Source organism: Ambystoma mexicanum, chromosome 2p (genome assembly GCF_040938575.1).
Source record: "Ambystoma mexicanum isolate Mex_15411 chromosome 2p, UKY_AmexF1_1, whole genome shotgun sequence".
NCBI classification, from domain to species: Eukaryota; Metazoa; Chordata; class Amphibia; order Caudata; family Ambystomatidae; genus Ambystoma; species Ambystoma mexicanum.
In genome coordinates this window covers 1,389,948,954-1,389,961,224 of record NC_090923.1, presented here as the reverse complement: position 1 = coordinate 1,389,961,224, position 12,271 = coordinate 1,389,948,954, and the positions used below count along the sequence as shown (strand labels likewise).

The following is a 12,271-nucleotide window of genomic DNA, read 5'->3' as shown; positions in this document are numbered from 1 at the left end:
TCATTCAATGTCTGGTACATGCGGCCGGGTTTCGTTCTCTTCGGAGTCTGTTGGATCTGATATTACTCCAAACAATTCTGCTATTAGCGATTTCCAAGCCAACAAGGTGCCCGCCTCCCCTTCTCCAGCCAGGCCACTCGCTTCTTGCCATGCCACCGTTTCAGCTTCCGCCCATTTCTGCAAGTCCTTCCACCATACATCCACCTTAGGCTTGTGGCATTTCTTCCACCCCATGGCAATCCTACGTTTTGCAAGCACATACGCTAGATCTCTGTTTCTCAATATGCTTGAGTTTCCGTGGCCTAGGGAACCCGCCCAATTAGCAGGCCCAGGCTGTATCTATAACAAGAGTAACCCCCTTATCAGCCAGTTTCTGCGCTAATTCTCCCCAAAAACACCCAATGATTGGGCACGACCAAAACATATGTACCATGTCAGCGTTTTCTAGGTTGCATTTAGGACACGCTTGTCTTCCAGTGTTTCGAAACTTAGATATCCTCAAGGGGGGTCATGTATGCCCTATGCGTTACATACCGCTGTATTTGTTTTAATCTGGCATTTCTAGACACTTTTTTGTGATAGCCCAGGGCACGCTCCCACACCCCATCCTCCATTGGGGCACCCACTTCCGCCTCCCAGTCCAGTCTCAGATGTGTCCATTCCTTCCCCACCTTAGCCATCACCATCTCATACAGTCTCGAGATCTCATGCCCTCCTTCGGATATATCATATATTGCTCCCAAAACTGCATCTGGTTCTTCTATCAAAACTGTCTCTGGCCAGGTGTTCCTAATCATCTGCACCAACCTAATGTACGTGACATATTGGCCCGTATGTAGCCCCGCCTCTTCGTTGAGTTCTATAAACTCCTTAATTGACCCCTCTTGCCAAACATTGTCTAGCGTTACCAGCCCCACCGATTCCCAGTAGGTCCTAATAATCACCCTCAACTGATTATCCCCTCCTGTCAAAGCAACCAGCGGTATCTGCGGGAGGCACGGGCATGGTACTTCCATCAAACGACATGCCCTACGCCAGATTTTCCACCCAAACCTCAACATCGCAGGACGCTCCCTCATTTCGGTTTCAAGCAGCCAGATCATTTCTTTCAAATAAAACAGGGCGCAGTCCTGTCCAAGCACCCTGTGCTCAGGGGTCACTTCATCAGAGAGCCACTTAGCCACATACTGTAGCTGTCCCGCCAAATAGTAAACCTCAAAATGAGGCAGTCTGATACCTCCGTTTTCATAAAAGTTCTGCAATTTCCAAAACGCCACTCTATTTCGGGTACCATGCCACAGGAAGTCCCTACACATGCTGTTCAATTTACTGAAAAACCTCTTGGGTATCATGTATGGGATATTACTAAAGTAATGCAGGAGCCTGGGTAGAACTACCATCTTGAGCATATCCCCCCGGCCCATCATCGCCAAGGGAAGCTTTGCCCAGAACTGCATGCTGGTCCTAATTTTCTCAACGGCTACTTCTGTATTATGTCTATGTTCTTCCTCCACCGTGTGGTATACATCTACGCCCAGGTAACGAAAAGAGCTAGTTGTCCATGGTACTTGTAGCACTTGTAGTCCATCTACAGCGGTCCCCTTATAGTTACCTAGCGGGAATATGACAGACTTTTGGGGGTTCACCACTATGCCCGACAACTCTGCATACCTTTCCATCACTTCAAGTATGTATAGGAGATTTTCTTCTGGGTATTGCAAGTACAGTAACAAATCATCTGCGTACAAGGATATCAAGTGTCTTTCCCCTCCTACCTCAATGCCTATCGCATCATACTGTGCCCTAAGGCATATTGCCAGAGGCTCCAGGGCTAAAATGTAAAGCATCGGGGACCAGGGGCATGTCACGCTCGCCTGATTCCCACGGAGGCGCAGGTCTGGCTTCGAGTGCTGATGCTTCTTCTATGGTGAAGCGCAGGACTCTGAAGATGGACTCACTGGCTCGCAGGAATATTCCCCTGTGCGTGAAAAGGGAGCATTACCTTAGGGTCTGGAAGGATGAGTTCTCCATCCTGCTTCTGATGCAGGGGCGCGTTGAAACCCAGTTACTTCACTGGATTGAGGTTTGATGGGAGTTCAAATAAGCTTGACTATTCAGGTAAGGCGCTGTAAGAGTTCTGTAGCAAGTTCAAAAGTTCAATCAAGCTTAATAATAATGTTCATTGTCTTATTGCTGCAAGCGCTAACGCTTATGTCTTTTTCCCCTTAGGGGCCGGGGTTCGGAATGCCGGAGCTATGGCGCTGACCCGAAGTGAAACGTGCAGTTCCAGTAAATGACAGGTAAGTTCTGGATGAGCGTTCGGGTAATGTCTTTGCATTCGCTCATTCAATGTCTTTGTCTTTTTTTCCCATAGGGGCCAGGGTCCGGAATGCCAGGAAGCGGCAGGACCCGAAATGAAATGGGAATGACCCAACAGGTAAGTCTTAGAAGGAAACTGAGCTTTTCCTATTCCCTTCCTTCTCTCACCTTGTGTTCTTGTCTTTTTCTCTCTAGGCTCTGGGAAGTGGCTGCGGATCCGGATGATCGCTGCTGAAGATGGAGGTGCCCAGGAAAGGTGAGTGAAATGCAGCGCTGCAGCGGTCGAAACGAAATGCTTTTAAAATGATGTCTTCCCTTTCAGGATCGTCGGTGTGAAGTCTCCGTGATGCAGCTTTAGCAGGTAAGGTCTTCTTTCTCTCCAATTCTCTCTTAGCAGGTGACCCAGGGTGCCGACAGGCGTGGCCGAAGTCCAGACGCAGGAGCCGACACGGTGAGCGTCCAGCCGCGAGGAGCAGAACAACGCGAAGCGTGAGTTGCTGATCGGGCGTGGTTTAAATAGCTTTGGAAGAAGTTCCAGGTATGTATCCTTCCACCGATCAGGTATGTATCCTTCCCCGACCACATCCAGGGGAAAGTAGTTCCACAGGTAAAGTAGTTCCATTCAGGCCTCAAGAGGGCCTGGATGTAGCAGCATGGTCTGCATCAGGTAAGTGCACCTTAAAACACTTGAACACATGTCTAGCTTTATGAGCCTGGCGCCTAAGGCGCCAGGACTGTGTCCAAAGGGCCCCAGCTTGGGCCCGCTGGCACTCCTGGGGGAAATGATGCCTGCCTCTGGGGTTGTTGGGTTGGACCTGGCTCCTTGGAGGTAGGCATCATGACAGTACCCCCCCCCCCCCCCAAGGCCCCTCCCAAGTTGTTCCCTCCGGGGGTTTTGGCTTGTTCGGAAATCTCCGGTGGAACCTTTGTATTAATCGAGGTGCGTGAACATGGTTACTAGGCTCCCACAATCTCTCCTGAGGTCCATATCCCTTCCAGTCAACAAGATAGAAGAGTTTGGACTTTAACACCTTGGAGTCTAAAATGTCTTTAACTTCGAATTCTAATTCCCCTTCAATTTGAACTGGGTCTGGAGGCTTGGACAGTCGGGTCCCTGGTTGTACTGGCTTCAAAAGTGATGCATGAAAAACTGGATGAATACGCATGTTAGACAGTAAATCCAGTTTAAAGGCCACGGGATTGATTATAGCTTTGATGGGATAAGGTCCTATGTATCTGGGATTGAAGGTTCGCGGGCCCTTGAGGGGTAAATGTTTCGTTGCTAGCCATACCTGATCTCCTACTTGGTAAGGAGGAGTTTTACTTCGGTGCAAATCAGTGTTTTATTTATGCGTTTTCTTGGCTTGCTGTAAATGAGTTGGAGCTTCTTTGAAGGCTCGGGTTATTGTGGAATGCAGATGATTTACTGCGGGCATTTCCAGGGTCAGAGGTGGATCTAGATCAGAGGTCCGAGGATGGTGACCATACAAAGTATAAAAAGGAGTTTGTCCGGTTCCAGAATGCACTGAATCGTTGTATGCATATTCTGCGATCCAAAGGGTGTCTTTCCAATTTAACTCGGATTGGTGTAACATGCACCGAAGATATTGCTCGAGAGTCTGATTGGTTCTCTCGGTTTGTCCGTCGGTCTGGGGGTGGTGGCTGGTGGATAGCCGCACATCTATTTGTGCTAGTTGGCAACACTTCTTCCAAAAATGGGAGATAAATTGACTTCCACGATCCGAGACTAATATGGAAGGGAAACCATGTATGCAAACTATATTCTCCAGAAATTCCTTGGCCAAGGTGGAAGCTGAAGGCAAACCTTTTAAAGGGATAAAGTGGGCCATTTTGGAGAATAGATCCACAATTACAAGGATAGTGTTGTAACCAGCACAAGGAGGCAGGTCAGTTATAAAGTCCATTGACAAGGTGTGCCATGGTGCCGCTGGAATATCCAAGGGTTGAAGTAGGCCGGCTGGCCTTTTCTTTTGACCCTTGTTTTGGGCGCAAATTCCGCAAGACAATACAAAAGACTTTGTCTTTTCTCCAAGAAGGCCATCAGAAGTGGCGTTTGATTTTTTCCTCTGTTTTAGCGATACCAGGGTGTCCTTCCATTAATGATTCATGATGATGGGCAATAACAAGTTCTTGCAATTCTTTACTAGGCAGAAACAACCGCTCTTGGAAGTAGGGTAAGTCATCCTTAATGGTGTAATGAGGACCCTTTTGACTCCATTCCAGTAAGGCTGAAGAGTCTAGAAGTTGTTTTACTTGCGTTTGGATGTCCTCAATAGTTTGCAATGAAGTTAGGCCTAAGATTCTTTGTTCAGGTATGATTGGCACAGGTTCTAAACTCAAATTGGGTTCTTCCATGCCAATCTGGGATAAGGCGTCCGCTTTACCATTCTTGCAGCCAGGGCGATAGGTAATTACAAAATCAAATTCCGCAAAGAATAGAGCCCATCGGAGTTGTCGTGAAGATTGAGCCTTGGCCGTCTTTAAATACTGTAAATTTCTGTGGTCCGTAATTACGGTGATGGTGTGTCTTGCCCCGAGAAGGTAGTGACGCCAAGCCTTGAAAGCAGATTTAATAGCCAGTAACTCTTTGTCAGTAATTGCATAGTTGATTTCAGGAGAACATTTCCTGGACCAAAAGGCCACAGGGTGTAGTTGGTTAGTTTCTGGGTCTCTTTGCGACAGGACAGCTCCCATGGCCGAACTGGATGCGTCGGTTTCCACAATGTAAGGGAGATCTGGGTGCGGGTGCTTCAATATAGGTGCAGAGGTGAATTTGGTTTTCAGGTCCTGAAAGGCTTGTTCGGCCTCAAGAGTCCATTCAAAGCGTTTGTTTTTCTTTAGGAGAGCTGTGATGGGTTGGACTTTTCAGGAAAATTCCGGGATGAATCTTCGATAGAAATTGGCGAAGCCGAGCATGCTCTGAACTCCCTTCACCGTGCTAGGAGATGGCCATTTGAGGATGGCGTCCACCTTTCGCGAGTCCATTCGGACTCCTTGAGGTGTCAGGATGAATCCGAGAAACTCCACTTCTGTGGTATGAAAAACGCATTTTTCGAGCTTTGCAAATAGTCTGTGCTGGCGCAATTTCTCAAGAACTGCCCTAAGATGTTTTCTGTGATCGGATTCTGCAGAGGAGTACACCAGGATGTCGTCAATATAAACAATGACACAGACATCGATAAGTTCCCGAAGAACATCATTCATAAAGTACTGAAAGGCGGCAGGTGCATTGCACAAACCGAAGGGCATCACCTGATATTCGAAGAGCCCAAATTTGGTGCGGAATGCAGTCTTCCATTCGTCGCCTTCTTTTATACGCACCAGGTGATGAGCTCCTCGGAGATCTAACTTGGTGTACATACAAGCGTCTTTCACCTGGTCGATAAGCTCAGGGATCAGGGGCAGAGGATAACGATTCTTAATCGTTATTTGATTTAGGGCGCGATAGTCTATACATGTTCTAAGGTCGCCCTCTTTTTTCGGCACGAAGAACAGAGCTGAGGAGACAGGAGACTTGGACGGGCGAATAAAACCATTGGCTAGGTACTGATCTAAATACTGACGCAAATGTAGGTTCTCAGGTTCCGTAAGAGCATAAATCCTACTGCAAGGTAGTTGAGCATTGGGTACCAGATCGATTTGGCAATCATAAGACCGATGGGGAGGTAGCGTGTTAGCTTGTTCCTTCTGAAAAACGTCTTGGAAATCTTGGTATTCTGACGGTAGCTGTACAGGGATGGAAGTTGCTGAGGCTAGACCCATAACTGGATTTCTTGGGTAACAAGTTGGTTCACAATCAGGAAAACTTATCATCTTTGCTCGCCAGTCAATTCTGGGATTATGTGTTTCTAACCAAGGAATTCCAAGAATTACTTGAAATTGTGGGGCCTTGATCACATCAAACACGATTGCTTCCCGATGTCCATCCTGACCCACCAGTGTCATTTCAACAGTGGAATGCGTTACAGGCCCTGAGGCTATTTCGGTTCCATCTACTGTAGTAATGACATCTTGGGTTACTTTCGGGCGGAGAGGGAGCTTAATCCTGGAAGCCAATTCACGGTCTATGTAATTTCCAATAGCTCCACTGTCGATGTATGCTTTTATAGCATGCAACAGCTGAGGCTGTTTTGGGTCCACGAGCACCATTGGCATGACAAAATGCGAGGTCAAAGAGTTTGTTTTCAAGCTCGGCAAGCGGACCCCTACGCTTGTCGGGCTAGGTTGTTTCCCGAATCAGGTGTCAATAAATCGTTATCAGTGGCTCCAACCACCTTCTTAGGTGGTTTAACCGGACAATTTCGAAGAAAGTGACCGGAAGTCCCGCAATACAGGTAAAGTTGCATTTGCCGCCTTCTCTCTCGTTCCTTCTGTGTTAATGGTCCTTTAACACCGCCGATTTGCATAGGTTCGGATACGTCGGTACTCTTGGAGTTAGCGTGGGTTTTGATCGGTACTCGGGTTTCGTACTTGAACCGATCTGCTTTTCTATTTTGAAGTCTGTGATCAAGTTGAATCACCAAGTCTATGTAGTCTGCGCAGACCTGGGGTGGATCTACTATCTGAGCTAGAACATCCTTAAACTCTCCGCGCAGGCCTCGATGAAACAATGTGATCCTTTTGTTTTCTGGCCATCCAGTTTCCACAACCAGTCTATTAAAGGTGGCAACGTAGGACAGAAGATCCTGATTACCTTGTCGTAAGGATAGCAGTTCGTTATCAAGGGCCTGTCCTTGAGAGTGTCGAGCAAACAATCTTTCCATGCTGGCCTGGAAACCCTGAAAATTCTGGAGAATGGGATCATCCTGATTTACCAATGGAATAGACCAATCGGCAGCACTGCCACTGAGGTAAGATAGTATAAAGGCTACCTTGGTCTGGTCGTTAGGGAAGGCCCCGGGTCTGCATAGAAAGTGTAAACGACATTGGTTCATAAAGACGGCATATTTCTTGGGATCCCCCGCAAAACGTTCAGGCGGGGCCAAAGGCATGTGTCCAGGTAAATTGATTTGTACCGGGTTATTCAAACCCATTGATGTGGAAGTATCTCCGGAATTAGGTAAAGGAGTGTGCCCTGCCTGGGCCTGCAATAACCTTTTGGCCAGGTCATCTGTTCTTTCCTTGGATAGGATCAGTTCTCTTTTGAGAGTGTTAGTCTCCTGGCGGGCTGAGTGCACTTCTGCCCGTAATTCCCCCAAAAGCTGGGCCAGCTGATCTGTCTCGGAAGTCTCCATAGCGCCCGGGTGGGAAATTGTGGGTAGGCTTCGCGTTCTGTCACGCTCACCTGATTCCCACGGAGGTGCAGGTCTGGCTTCGAGTGCTGATGCTTCTTCTATGGTGAAGCGCAGGACTCTGAAGATGGACTCACTGGCTCGCAGGAATATTCCCCTGTGCGTGAAAAGGGAGCATTACCTTAGGGTCTGGAAGGATGAGTTCACCATCCTGCTTCTGATGCAGGGGCGCGTTGAAACCCAGTTACTTCACTGGATTGAGGTTTGATGGGAGTTCAAATAAGCTTGACTATTCAGGTAAGGCGCTGTAAGAGTTCTGTAGCAAGTTCAAAAGTTCAAGCTTAATAATAATGTTCATTGTCTTATTGCTGCAAGCGCTAACGCTTATGTCTTTTTCCCCTTAGGGGCCGGGGTTCGGAATGCCGGAGATATGGCGCTGACCCGAAGTGAAACGTGCAGTTCCAGTAAATGACAGGTAAATACTGGATGAGCGTTCGGGTAATGTCTTTGCATTCGCTCATTCAATGTCTGTCTTTTTTCCCCATAGGGGCCGGGGTCCGGAATGCCAGGAAGCGGCAGGACCCGGAATGACCCAACAGGTAAGTCTTAGAAGGAAACTGAGCTTTTCCTATTCCCTTCCTTCTCTCACCTTGTGTTCTTGTCTTTTTCTCTCTAGGCTCTGGGAAGTGGCTGCGGATCCGGATGATCGCTGCTGAAGATGGAGGTGCCCAGGAAAGGTGAGTGAAATGCAGCGCTGCAGCGATCGAAACGAAATGCTTTTAAAATGATGTCTTCCCTTTCAGGATCGTCGGTGTGAAGTCTCCGTGATGCAGCTTTAGCAGGTAAGGTCTTCTTTCTCTCCAATTCTCTCTTAGCAGGTGACCCAGGGTGCCGACAGGCGTGGCCGAAGTCCAGACGCAGGAGCCGACAGGGTGAGCGTCCAGCCGCGAGGAGCAGAACAACGCGAAGCGTGAGTTGCTGATCGGGCGTGGTTTAAATAGCTTTGGAAGAAGTTCCAGGTATGTATCCTTCCACCGATCAGGTATGTATCCTTCCCCGACCACACCCAGGGGAAAGTAGTTCCACAGGTAAAGTAGTTCCATTCAGGCCTCAATAGGGCCTGGATGTAGCAGCATGGTCTGCATCAGGTAAGTGCACCTTAAAACACTTGAACACATGTCTAGCTTTATGCGCCTGGCGCCTAAGGCGCCAGGACAGTGGTCCAACATGAGCCTGGCGCCTAAGGCGCCAGGACTGTGTCCAAAGGGCCCCAGCTTGGGCCCGCTGGCACTTCCCTGGGGGAAATGATGCCTGCCTCTGGGGTTGCTGGGTCGGACCTGGCTCCTTGGAGGTAGGCATCATGACAGGGCACCCTTGTCTGGTGCCTCTGCCAAGTTGCCATCTCTCGGATATCACCGCTCCAGTTCGGACCCTGGCAAGCGGCTCACTATACAACATCTTCGCCCACCTGATATAGCCTGGCCCCATTCCATACCCTTCCAAGGCAGCCAATAGCCATGACCACTTGACCGAATCAAAAGCTTTAACTGCATCTAGAGACACTATCGCCATCTCACCTTCATTCCTGCTACCCCATTCGACCACCCGGTGAAGCCGACTATGGTTGTGTGTTATATTCCTATTCGGGACAAAACCCGTTTGATCAGGATATATCAGTCTACCAATCACTTTCTGCAATCGATTTGCCAGGACAGCCGTTAGAATCTTGCTGTCTTGATTTAGCATCGACAAAGGTCTGCAGGAGCCACATCTATGCTCCGGTTTGTTGGGCTTGGGCAGCGGTATTATGATCTCCTCTCTGAGCGACTCAGGCAACCGTCCAATCTCAAACGCTTCGTTAAGCATGTCCAGCATTGGGGGAGAACTTCCTCTCTGTATACTTTATAGAATTTGCTGGGGAACCCATCTGCTGCCGGGGTCTTACTAGTAGGCAACTGCTTCACAACCGCCTCTAACTCCTCTAACGTAATTGGCTCATCTAGCTCCTCCCTCTCCTCTTCACTGATCTTGGGCAGCCCTATGTCTTCTAACGTTTCAATTATCCTGCGTTCGTCACCCGTCTCATCATCCCCGTACAGCACTCTGTAATAATCCGCAAACTTTTTGTTAACCCCCTCTTGTGTGGCCACTTCATCCCCGTCCTCCCTAATAATGGTCCTAATCGGAGGCGTAGGGGGTCTCGCTTTTGTATAGCCAGGCCAAAAGGCGGCCGGTCTTAATTCCCCCCGCGTGCTGCCTCTCAACATATTTCCTATAATTGAGATTACAGAGTCTTTCCCAATGCCCTGCACATTGTTGCTGTAGTTGGAGTACCAGCTCCATGTCCACGTCACCGTTCTTCAATGCTGTTTCTAGCTCAGTTTCCGTCCTCTGTAAGTCAGCCAAGACCCCAACCTGTAACCCCTTTGACTTAGCAATGGCCGCCCCCGCATCACCACCTTAAAAGCTTCCCATAATGTGCCTGCGGAATCAACACTCCAGTATTCTCCTCAAAGAAGTTAGTAATCTCTTCCCTTATATCTTCCCTAAAGACTGGATCTTTAAGCGCCTCTACTCGGAGGCGCCATGTAGGGATCCTCGCCCTCGGGGGGGCAATATTGCCATCCGAAGATCAGGGGCTAGTGATCTGAGAGGACCCTAGCCTTATATTCGATTTGAGTAATCTCAGACATCCTATCTGCTGTAGCAAAGACCTAATCAAGCCTAGTGTGCAGTTGATGCGGGGCTGAATAGTGCGAGTATTGCCTCTCAGTGGGATGTTTCATCCTTCACACATCTGTAAAGCCAAAATCAACTAGCAGTGACTGCAACACTCTCGCCGCCGGGCTAGGTTTACCCACCCCGCCATCAGATCTGTCCACCACAGGATTCAACACACAATTAAAGTCCCCACCCCAGATCACAGCGCTCCCTATACACATATTAAGGTTGGTACACAGAGCTCTGAAATATGCTGCTGTGTTTTGTTTGGGGGCATACGTGTTTACTATGCATACCTCCCTGCTCTCCACCAGCCCTCGCAATATAGCCATCCTTCCATCAGTTTCAACTACCTCTTGTATCGATTGGAACGGGACATGCGGTGCCACCCAGATGAACACAACCCGAGCGTATGGGCGCCCACCACAGTCCCTCTCCACTTTCTCTTAACCAGGTCCAACTTCTCTTGCGTCAAGTACTTCTCCTGTAGTAGTGCAATATCTATTTTCTCCCTTTTCAGATACATCATGACTTTATTTCTTTTCAAATAACTTTTAAGGCCCCTGACATTCCACGTTATTATCCTGAGGTCTCCCATAGGTTGTTGATAAGCACCCCCCACCCCCGATTTTCCACCGATTCCGCCCACTCATGCAACGCGAGTGCAACACGCTGATTCCTCCAAATAGACTCGAAACAAAACTTAAACTTCCCATAACCACATTCACACTCAACTTCCCATCCCCCCACCTTCTCCCCACCCATCCCTTCCCCAACAACACCCTCCCCAACTGTTGCCCAGCTTCATTCCTGGATCTCAGGCACCCCCACATCTAGCCCTGCCTAGCACAAGCTTCTACTCGGGGCTCAGTAGGGTAAAGCCGCCCTAATGGCTGCTAAAACTAATAATCTATCGGGGTAGGTCGTCCACGTTCTGTTGCTCCTTTTTAAGAAATATTACCCATACAGATGCTAGACAGTTACCAATTGCAGTTACACTCACTATATTCCAGTCCATGTTGAGCACCAGGCTCGGATTTTGCTCAAAGTTCAGCCAGTTACAATTTCCTTGTACAATCAGGATCCTCCTCCCACTCACCCTCATAATGTCCGTATTACAAAATCTTCATTCGGTATGCTCCTGCCGATCACGATCCGCTTCTTGTTCCGGGCAACCCTGCAAGTCCAGCCATGTGACAACATCCTCCGGGGTATCAAAAAATAGCGCTTTGTTCTTATGTAGCACCTTCAATCGTGCTGGATATAGCAGCATCTATTTAACTCCCGCCGCCCTCAGCCTTCTTTTGACGGCAACGTAACTATACCTCTGCCTTTGCACCAGCATCGTATAGTCCGGGTATGCTGTGATGTTGGTGGATGCTCTCTCTATCGTACCGCCCTTACGAAAATATTCGAGGATCTTTTCTCTGTCCCTGTAATTCAGGATCCTCGCGATGATCGGTCTTGGCGGGGCCCCCGGCCACGGTTTCCTCATTAGGGCGCGATGCGCCCGCTCCACCGTGATTCCTTGCGAAAGATTCCCTGCTCCAATCCCTTGTAGGATCATGTTTTCCACATAGTTTGTCGGGTCTTGGCCTTCCTCCCCCTCCGGCAGACCGACCACACGTATGTTGTTCCTCCTTGCCCATCCTTCCGCCTCTTCCACACGATTTTCCAAGTTGGCAACCTGTTGTTTTAGGACACGAATCTCCTTCGCATTGTTCGTGCTAAGGTTGTTGTTAACCTTTACCTCACTTTCCAGACCACTAGTTCTTTCTGCAAGTGCCCTGACATCTTGACGTAACAGGGTGAGTACCGTACCCACAGCATCAATCTTGTTCTCCAGAGCTGTGTGTAAGTCCGCCATTGCCAAGTCCCATTTAGCACTCAGTCCCGTTATAGCCTCCAGGATCTGGTGCTTATCCCCTTCGGGGGCGTCTTCCGCGGGAGTCGCGACCATGCTCTGCACCGATGTTGAG

The 12,271-nt window shown here is 48.8% G+C and overlaps 1 protein-coding gene across 3 annotated transcripts in view; it reads left to right on the top strand.

Annotated features, from left to right (window-relative positions):
- The window catches only part of CCM2 (CCM2 scaffold protein), a 553,948-nt gene that overhangs the window by 195,570 nt on the left and 346,107 nt on the right, over window positions 1–12,271 (top strand). The window lies entirely within an intron of this gene.